The following is a 10,403-nucleotide window of genomic DNA, read 5'->3' as shown; positions in this document are numbered from 1 at the left end:
TTAACCCCTAAGCCCCGTACTGGATGCCTAGAATCCAGTGTGGAGGTTCTCTTGGGGGTGGGGTGGGGTTTCAGGACAGTGCTGCAGCTGTAACTGTATACAGGGAATCTGTTGGATTTATGCATAAACATTATTTCCTAGTGATTGCTGTATGTTATAAATAGCAAATAATTGTTTAAAATTGCTGTTTATTATAAAATTAAACTAACAAAAAATAGAAAAGTTAAATATAATAACCACCTGTAATATCTGATTACACCTTTCCACATTTCCTATGTAAATATATTCATACCCACTGGTATAGTCACAAATGTGAAACTTTCTTTACAAGCTATTTTTCAAACAAAAATTTAAACTTTTTTTATCTCAAAAAAACCACATGGTTTCCAGCTGAATTCTTTTATTGTTTCAACAAATGTTGTTGATTAAATTCCATTGATCTTGGATTTCTGTGCACATAAGTTTGTTTGCTTTTTGCTGACATTATCCTTTGTCATTAATGAATTATAAATAAGCACAAAAATGCTGGTCAAATTGTATTAAATCAATATTACATATATGTATATGTATGTATTTTTGCTTTTTTAGGGCTGCACCCAGTGGCATATGGAAGTTCCCAGCCTAGGGGTCGAGTCAGAGCTACAGCTGCTTGCCTTTGCCACCCACAGAAACAGTAGATCCAAGTCGCATCTGCAACCTATACCACAGCTCATCCGGATCCCTGACTCACGGAACTAGGCCAAGGATCAAACCTCATGGATAGTAGTTGGATTCATTTCCACTGAGCCACAATGGGAACTCCAAAATCAATATTATATTAAATCAATCATAATAGACTTTAACATAAAGATCACCCATGGATAGAAAATTATCACTTCATGAAACAAACATTTATTGAAGATTTACTATGCAACAGACATCTTTCTAGATGTTATGAAAGCAATATTAAATAAAAGATATTAAATTTCCTATCCTTATGGGGTTTATGATCCAGGTTGTTGTCAGGGTTACCTCAAGAAACAGGTGTCATTTGTCAAGAAACAAAGGGAAACTTGAGTCTAATAAATGTGTCTCCAAAAAATGTTGGGTAGGAGTTTCTACTGAGGCACAACAGGATTGTTGGCATCTCTGCAGCCACCAGGACTAAAGTTCAATCCCTGGCTGGGCACAGTGGGTTACGGGATCTGGCAGTGGCATTGCTGCAGGTGCAGCATAGGTTGCAATTGTGGCTGGGATCTGATCCTTGGTCTGGGAACTCCATATGCCTGGGGTGAACAAAAAAAAAAAAAAGAAAAATTGGGTAGGGTTGGTCAAACATCCTATAACTGATGATGATAAGGAACCATTACCATCACCAGTCTGATAGTGAGGGTAAGTAATATTACCAGAACCTGGCAGAAGAGGCCACAATTATGAGAGCTGTGGTCTTGATACCAAACCCAAGTTCATTCTGCTCATCACATGACAAGCTAATAAATTCACAGACGAGTTGTTAGGCAAGGAATAATGATTTTAATTGGAGTGCTGAGGAGATGGCAGACTAGTGTCTCAAAAACCCATCTCTCAGTCCCGCTTTCTCTGTTCTGTTCCATTGACCTATGTGTCTGTTTTTGTGCCAGTACCATACTGTTTTGATTACTGTAGCTGTGCAATATGGTCTGAAGTTAGGGAACATAATTTCTCCAGTCCTGTTCTTCTTTCTTAAGATTATTTTGGCTATTCAAAGTCTTTTGTGGTTCAAGACAAATTTTAGGATTACTTGTTCGAGTTCTATGAAAAATGTCATGGGTATTTTATCTGTTGATTGCTTTATGTGGTATAGACTTTTTAAAACAACATTAATTCTTCCAATCAACACTGAATATCTTCCCATTTATTTGCTTCCACTTCAGTTTCCTTCAATGTTTTCAGAGTTAGGTCTTTCACTTCCTTGCTTAAGTTTATGCCTAGATATGTTATTCATTTTGGTGAAAAAATTTTAATATATATTTTATGGCCATACCCATGGCATGGCAAATGGGAATTCCTAGGCCAGAGAGTGAGTCTGAGACACAGTTGCAACCTATGCTGCAGCTGTGGTAAGGCTGGATCCTTTAACTCACTGTGTAGGGCTGGGGATCAAACATCTCACTCCAGAGTGACTCAAGCCACTGCAGTTGAAATTTTTTTTTAATGGCCACACCTGAAGCTTCCCAAGCTAGGGGTCAAATTGGAGCTACAGCTTTAGGCCTACACCACAGCCATGGCAACACTGGATCTGAGCCACATCCATGAACTATACCACAGCTTACAGCAATGCCAGATCCTTAACCCACTGAATGAGGGTAGGGATTGAACCCACATCATCATAAATACTGTATTGAATTCTTAATCCACTGAGCCACAGTGGGAACTCCCAGTGCAGTTGGATTCTTTTTTTTTTTTTTTTTTTTTTTGCCTTTTTGCTATTTCTTGGGCTGCTCCCATGGTATATGGAGGTTCCCAGGCTAGGGGTCCAATTGGAGCTTTAGCCACCAGCCTACACCAGAGCCACAGCAATGCGGGATCTGAGCTGCACCTGCAACCTACACCACAGCTCACGGCAACGCCGGATTGTTAACCCGCTGAGCAAGGGCAGGGACCGAACCCGCAACCTCATGGTTTCTAGTCGGATTCGTTAACCACTGCGCCATGACGGGAACTCCTGGATTCTTAACATGCTGCGCCATGGCAGGATCTCCTTGATGAAATTGTTAATGGGAATTTTTTTAAAATTTGCTTTCTCTTTCTGATAGTTTATTATCACGTAAATAAAAAACGATAGATTTTTGCACATTCATCTTATATCCTGCAATTTTTCTGAATTCATTTATTCTAGTTTTTTGGTGGAGATTTTAGTGTTTTCTAAATATAGCATTATGTCATGTACAAATAGTGATAGTTTTACTTACTGCTTCCCTTCTAATTTGAATGCCTTTTATTTTTATTTGTTTTTCTTTTCTTTTTTTTTAATGGCTGCACCTGTGGCATATAGAAGTTCCTAGGCTAGGGGCTGAATTGGAGCTGCAGCTGCAGGCCTATGCCACACCGCAGAGACACCAGATCCAAGCTACATCTGCAACCTACTCACAGCTTGTGGTAATACCAGACCCTTAACCCACTATCAAGGCCAGAGATTGAACCCGCATTCTCATGAAAACTGTATCAGGTCCTTAACCCACTGAGCCACAATGGGAACACCTTTTTTTTGGCTGTCTCATTGCATATGGAGTACCTGGGGGCAGGGATTACATCCAAGCCATAGTTGTGACCTATGCTCTAGGTGCAGCGATGCCAGATCCTTAACTGAGCTGAGGATCGAATCTGTGTCCCATTACTCCAGATTCACTTCTGATCCTGTTGTTGCACAGTGGGAGCTCCTATTTCTTTTCTTGTCTGATTGCTGCAGCTAGGACTTCCACAGAAGTGTCAAGAGTGGGTATTCCTTCTTATTCCTGATTTTAGAGGAAATTTTCAGTTTTTCACCTTTGGTATGTTGCTGTGAGTTAACCATAATATGGACTTTATTATGTTGAGATATGTTCCCTCTATACCAAATTCGTTGAGAGGTTTTGTTTGTTTGTTTTTGTTTTGTTTGTTCGTTTTTTGTTTTGGTCTTTTTGTCTTTTTAGGGCCATACCCATGGCATATGGAGGTTCCCAGGCTAGGGGTCAAATTGTAGCTGTAGCAGCTGGCCTATGCCACAGCCACAGCATCAGGGGATCCAAGCCATGTCTGCAACCTACACCATAGCTCAACACTGGATCCTTAACTCACTGAGCTAGGCCAGGGATCAAACGTGAATCCTCAAGGATGCTAGCATGTTTCAGCAACCGCTGAGCCATGACGGGAACACCAAGAGAGTTATTTTTTAACCATGAATGAATATTGAGTTTCAACAAATGCTGTTTTTCCATCTACTGAGATGATCATGTAATTTTTATCTTTCATTTTGTTAATATAGGGTATCACATTGATTGATTTGCAGATATTAAGCCATTCTTGCATCCATGGAATATATCCCACTTGAACATGGTATATGATCTTTCTTATGTATTATTGAATTTGATTTGCTAATATTTTTTGAAGGTTTTGCATCTATATTCATCAGTGATACTGGCTTGTAATTTTCTTTTTCGTCTGGTTTTGGTGTCATAGTGATTGTGGCCTTAATAAAATGAGTTTGGGAGTGTTCCCTGCCCTTCAAGTTTTTAGAATAGTTTGAGAAGGATAGGTGTTAACTGTTCTTTAATGTTTGTTAGAATTCCCCTGTGGAGCTATCCAATCTTGGAATTTTGTTTTTTGATATCTGATTCAATTTCTTTTTTTTCCCCCAAGCTGCATCTGTGACCTACACTGAAGCTTACAACAATGCTGGATCCTTAACCCAGTGAGCAAGGCGAGGGATCAAAGCCACGTCCTCAAGGAGACAAGGTCCAACGTTAACCTGCTGAGCTACAACAGAAACACCTCTGATTCTATTTTAATATTAGTAATTAGTCTGATAAGATGAACTATTTATTCTGATTCAGTCTTGTAAGGTTGTATGTTTCTAGGACTTTATCTGTTTCTTCTGGGTTGTCTGATTTGTTGGTATGTAACAGTTTGTAGTATTCTCTTATGATTTTTTTTTTGTATTTCTGTGATATTGGTTTAATTTTTTTCTTTTATTTATTTAGGTTCTCTCTTATTTTCTTAATAAGATGTCATAAATGCTTATTAACTTTTTAAATCTTAAAAAATACACAGCTCTTGAATTTATTGATCTTTTCTATTGTTCTTTTTTTTATTTTTCTTTTTTTTTGGAGGGAGATCTCTGTTTTATTTCTTTATGCTCTGATCTTTATTTATTTTCTTTCTACTGACTTTGGCCTTGGTTTATTTTTCTTTTTCTAATTCCTTTAGATGGTAGGTTAGATTATTTGTTTGATATTTTTCTTGTCTCTTGAGGTAGACCTCTATTGCTGTAAACTTCTGTCTTAGAATGGGTTTTGGAAAGTTGCATTTAATTTTCATTTTTCTCAAGATACTTTCTAATGTGCTCTTTGATTTGTTGACATTTTTGTTTTTGTTTTTTAGCAACATATTGTTTAATCCCTATATGCTTGTGGTTTTTTTCCCCTATTTTTATTCCTGTATTGATTTCTAGTTCCATACCATTGCAGTCAGAAAAGATGCTTGGCAAAATTTCCGTGCTCTTTAGTTTGTTGAGATATGTTTTGTGACCTATCATGTGATCTATCCTGGAGAATATACCATGTGTACTTGAAAATATTGTGTATTCTGCTGTTTTTTGGATGAAATGTCCTGTAGGTATCTATTAATTCCAACTGGTCTAATGTTTCATTTAAGGTCACTGTTTATTTATTTTCTGTCTGGATAATCTGTTCAATGATATAAGTGGGGTGTTAAATTCCCCTATTATTGTATATTGTCAAGTTCTCTCTTTATGTCTGTTGATATTTGTTTTATATATTTAAGTGTTAGGTGCATACATGTATTAGGTGCATACATGTTTACATATATTATGTCTTCTTCTGTATTGATCCCCTTATCATTAAATAATGTCCTTCTTTGTCTTTTATAATAAACTTTATTTATTTAGGAAGTTCCCAAAGCAATTTTATTTAGATGCATATCATGACTGTATTTCTTGCTCCCTGGTTAGGGTGGAAGGGATGGAGCATGAAGGTGGATAACTCACAAAATCACCACACAAAAGTGATGGACAGAAACTCCAAGCACTGAGATAATCAACCTGGCAAGAATGGTCAGCTGGGGAGAGTCTGGTCCTTCTCAGGGACAAGACAGCCTACCTGTGGGAGTGACAGAAGGGGCATCAGGGAAGATCTCAGCAGCAGTAGCCATGGGCACAACCATACAGAGGAGCTGGAAAACCAGAGGTTCCCCTGAGCACATCTGGCAAAGGAGGAGATGGGAGGCAGTGATTTAGGAAATGGATTCCCCATACCCCACCCCAGCAATGTGAAACAAGCAGTCTCTGAGGCTGGGGAGAAGAGGACTGAAAGCTGGCCCTCCAGGTCTGGGGACCATCCCTGCTCCCAGTATAGTAGTCATAGGCCAACACACCCTGGGGAGAGCATCTGGGCCAGTGTTTCCACCCAGCTGCTGAAGCAGAGCCTTGCACATGAGTACATTTCCCCTTTACAAAAGGGTCACCTTGATGGTTCCCTTTATTCCAAAACACAATCATCTCTCCTTCCCCCAGCAGCAAACAGGTAAGATGGAAGGCAGGGGATTGAGGAAACAGTCCTGGGGTCTAAAACCTTAACTCTTCACTCCTCATCTCACCCACGAGGTTGCTTTGAACCAGCACTGTTGCCTGGTAACAGCTTTTGGCAGATTTGAAATGCATTTCTGCCTCCCACAATCCAGCAGACAAAACAAGGAGGGAAGCAACCAAAGCATAAAGCAGCAGAAGGAAAAATTTAGGAGTTCATTAGATCCTGGAAGGCAGGATCATACACAAGCTGCTGAGGTGTGGAGGACTGGAACTGTCTGAGCAAACTGGCCACAGGCCTGGAGAGTTGGGGCAAAGGGGAGCTTTTATGCAAGAACTGGTGCCATCTTCTGGTGAGATCTGGTGTAGAGGCATTACCCATTCCTTCTCAAATAACAAAGATAAGACCACTGGTCTAGCAAAGTTATTGTGGATATTCAATGAGCTGGTGCATGGCCATGTCTACAATGCAGGATGCATACTACCAAATAAATTTTTGTAGATAAATCAGTGGCCAGAGACGTTCACTCTATTGCCTTAAATGGTCACCAGTTATTTCTGCAATTAAATAATAATACCCAGCTTTTACTAAGATGTAACTTACCTATGCTGCCTATGCCACACCCTGTGCTAAGCACTAGATACATTTCTCGTTGACATCCTGCTCTGATTCAGCAGGAATTTTTATCCCCATTATTTTTAAAGAGATGAGCAATGTGAGGACCAGAAGTTAAGTAACTGGTTCAACATGACACTAACATGTGATTAAGCCACAGCTCACGCCTAGACCTGTTTGACTTCAAAGCCCAAGTTTGCCACCACTACATCACACAGGCCTGGTAACATCCTAACCTCATGTCCCACAAAGTCAAGTCCAGCCTCTAAAAGGGCCCAGCAGGATCAGTCTTTTAGGCCTATCACTCCAGGCTGGCTAAAGCTCCCAATGACCAGACTATCCTCACATCAGCTCTAAAGATAAGAAACATCAGAGACTCTTGACCTCCTTCAGGCCCCTTCCCAGGTCCCTTCTGAGAGCTGGACTGTCTGCTGGCACCTGGGATGCGAAGGACCCCCCACAAGCCAGAGAGTAGCGTATACGTTCCACTCCTGGCTGAAGGCAGGTTAGGGGCCTCAGCAGAAGACAGGATGCTCTCAACAGCCTAGAAAGGACCCAGTAACACTGGCTCTTCACACTGGCCCCATGAGGCCTGTTCATATCTCCCCAGCTCAGAAGAAAAGCTCGCCAGTCTAAGGTCTCGGCTGCAGCAGGAAAAAGGATTTAGCCATTAGCCACAAGCAAGAAGACAAGCAGTGGACCCCTGCCTTTGGTTTGGAGGTTCCCAGAGCAAGAGCCAGAGTAGACCAGCCAGACCTGGATGAAGAACAGAAAGGCAAGCCCAAATAGACTTCCTTTGGAGGTGACATTGGAGGTCCCACAATGCCAATCAAGATAGGGTGTTCTGAAGGTCAGGTATCAAGGAGAACCAAAGGGCATACAAAGGACTGATGGAGACCCTACAGAACCAAGAGGAAGCTTCCCGGAGGGAGACCAGGTAGGAGAAGGTGTAATGATGCAGAGAGAGTGGGACCAGAAAAGGAGCAGTCCTGGCTGATGAAAACAGGGCAAACCGTTACAGGAGGTACCACCCAAACCACACCAGAAAAGGCAATGTCACAAAGGGGACCAAAGCTGGGGCACCTGCTGGGGGCTCTGTTCTGCCATCAACTATGGTTTTGGGTGGATCTGGTAACATCTCTGAGCCTTAATTTCCTTGACTGCCTAGTGGGATAATAATCCCTGCTTTGTCACAAGGCTCTTACGAGGACTAGGCAAGATCAGGGACATGAAAGCACTCTGTATGTGGCCAGGCAGCAGGATGCATAAGGCCACCCTGCAGCCTCTGGTGTCTTCCCCAACCCTTTCCAGCACAGGCTCCAGGGCAAACACTGGGACTGTTTAAAGATCACCAGGAAGGCCTGTCTACTTCTTGCAGGCTCCACAGCTGGGCTCTGTCTTCCCACCTGCTCTCCCCTGGCCCTGTTCCAGGGGAGAATGGAAAATAAAATCAGTTTAGGAGTTCCCATCACGGTGCAGCAGAAATGAATCCGACTAGGAACCATGAGGTTGCGGGTTCAATCCCTGACCTCTCTCGGTGGGTTAAGGATCCTGAGTGTCCATGAGCTGTGGTGTAGTTTGCAGTCTTGGCTTGGATCTGGTGTTGCTGTGGCTGTGGCATAGGCCGGACCATATAGCTCTGATTTGACCCCTAGCCTGGGAACCTCCATATGCCATGGGTGCGGCCCTAAAAAGACCAAAAAAAAAAAAAAAAAAAAAAAAAGAAGAAAAAAGAAAAAAAGAAAGAAAAGAAAATCAGTTTAAAAGCAAAATATTTATAAATACTGGAGGAAAAACATACAGCAGAGGGCAGCAAGATTTTTCACATCTGACCAACTTTTGTCCAAAAGGAAACAGCATAGTTTTCTGCTGCTGCTTTGTTCTCTCAATCTCATTCCAGGAGGTCAAGAGTGAAGATACATGGGTGGGGGTGGGAGGGCCCAAGAGAAAAAAAGTGTGCACTCAATGTTAGAAAATACATTCCATAGTCAGATGGGGAATCAGAATAGCAAGAGAGCCTTGGTTCAGGTTTGAAAACAACACACATCACCAGAAAGTGTTCCTTTTCTACTGCACTCCACCGCCAGGGTCTCCAGTGTCTCATGTCAGAAGGGCACAATCACTTGTTCCCAGACACCAAGACAGATGCGTGTCTGCACTGTGAGGGGCAGGGGTGATGGATGCCATGCTGGGGGTAAGTCTACAAAGTCCCTGTTGACCTCCAAACTGTGTCCCTTCCTGTTGCTCAACTGTCATCTCCAATGGGCTGGCTCATGGCCACCTGGGAATCACTAGTGCCCCAGGCATATCTGCTGCTGCTAACAGGGTTTTTATTTATGAGAACCCAGTGGAACCCCATCCAAAGGTGCCCAAGGAAGATTCCACTCTGGCAGACACAGAATGCCCCTCTCACATGGTGCTATGGGCATTAGGTTTGGAAACACACCACTGCCTCCAAAAATCAACCCTCAAATGTTCAGAATGCAAGCAACACATTGCTGCAAGAACAAAGGCACGTGTCTGTGAGACAGAGATCTGGAAGATATTTGCAACATGGTTCACCAGCTTCCATCCACCTTGCCTTTCCAAGTCAGCAAAGCTGGCCATGTCTTATGTAAGACACAGAGCAAAGCAATTCTACACAGCATCCCTTGCAAATGGTATGTAGGAAAGACTATAACGTCAGGGCTAGAGACGGCACAATGCAGAAGATAAGAACAAGTCCCTTGGGCCACCAAAAGGCAGAACACAGGGTAAGGGCAAAACACAACAGCACCAGGATAGTTGCAATCAAATGCGTGGGTTCAAACATTTGTTTTAGCTGTTTCATTGGTCCCCCGAGGAAGACAGTGCTCCCAATAGATGAAATGTTACCAAAGGTATGAAGCACTGAAAAGAGGTATAGTCCCTTCTTGGGCACCTGGAGCACAAAAGTTCCCAGCGTGGGCAGATAATTCTTGCAGCAAAACAGGTGATGAAGCCTTTTATTCTGGTACCTGAACTTAAGGAAGTGGCCTCAACAACATTGGACAGACTGTCCCGGTCCTCCATGTCCTGTCCGCTCAGCACCTTCTTCAGCTTGTCCATGGCAGGTGTGGTCCACTCCAGCTCATAAACTTTGTTTTAAAGTCTACTTTATCTGATATGAGTATTGCTACTCTTTCCTTCCTTCCTTCCTTCCTTCCTTCCTTCCTTCCTTCCTTCCTTCCTTCCTTCTTTCTTTCTTTCTTTCTTTCTTTCTTTCTTTCTTTCTTTCTTTCTTTCTTTCTTTCTTTCTTTCTTTCTTTCTTTCTTTCTTTCTTTCCTTCTTCCTTCCTTCCTTTCTTTCTTCTTTCTTTCTTTCCTTCTTCCTTTCCTCCTTCCTTCCTTCCTTCCTTCTTTCTTTCTTTCTTTCCTTCTTCCTTTCCTCCTTCCTTCCTTCCTTCCTTCTTTCTTTCTTTCTTTCCTTCTTCCTTTCCTCCTTCCTTCCTTCCTTCCTTCTTTCTTTCTTTCTTTCCTGTTTTTTAGGGCCACATCAATGGCATGTGG

General features: G+C 42.1%; 1 pseudogene; it reads right to left on the bottom strand.

Moving 5' to 3' along the window:
• Positions 9,486–9,962, bottom strand: LOC110255618 (annotated as a pseudogene).

The sequence above is a fragment of the Sus scrofa genome, chromosome 10 (assembly GCF_000003025.6).
Source record: "Sus scrofa isolate TJ Tabasco breed Duroc chromosome 10, Sscrofa11.1, whole genome shotgun sequence".
Classification (NCBI taxonomy): domain Eukaryota; kingdom Metazoa; phylum Chordata; class Mammalia; order Artiodactyla; family Suidae; genus Sus; species Sus scrofa.
The sequence above is the reverse complement of the archived record's forward strand: the minus strand, read 5'-3'. Positions and strand labels throughout refer to the sequence as shown.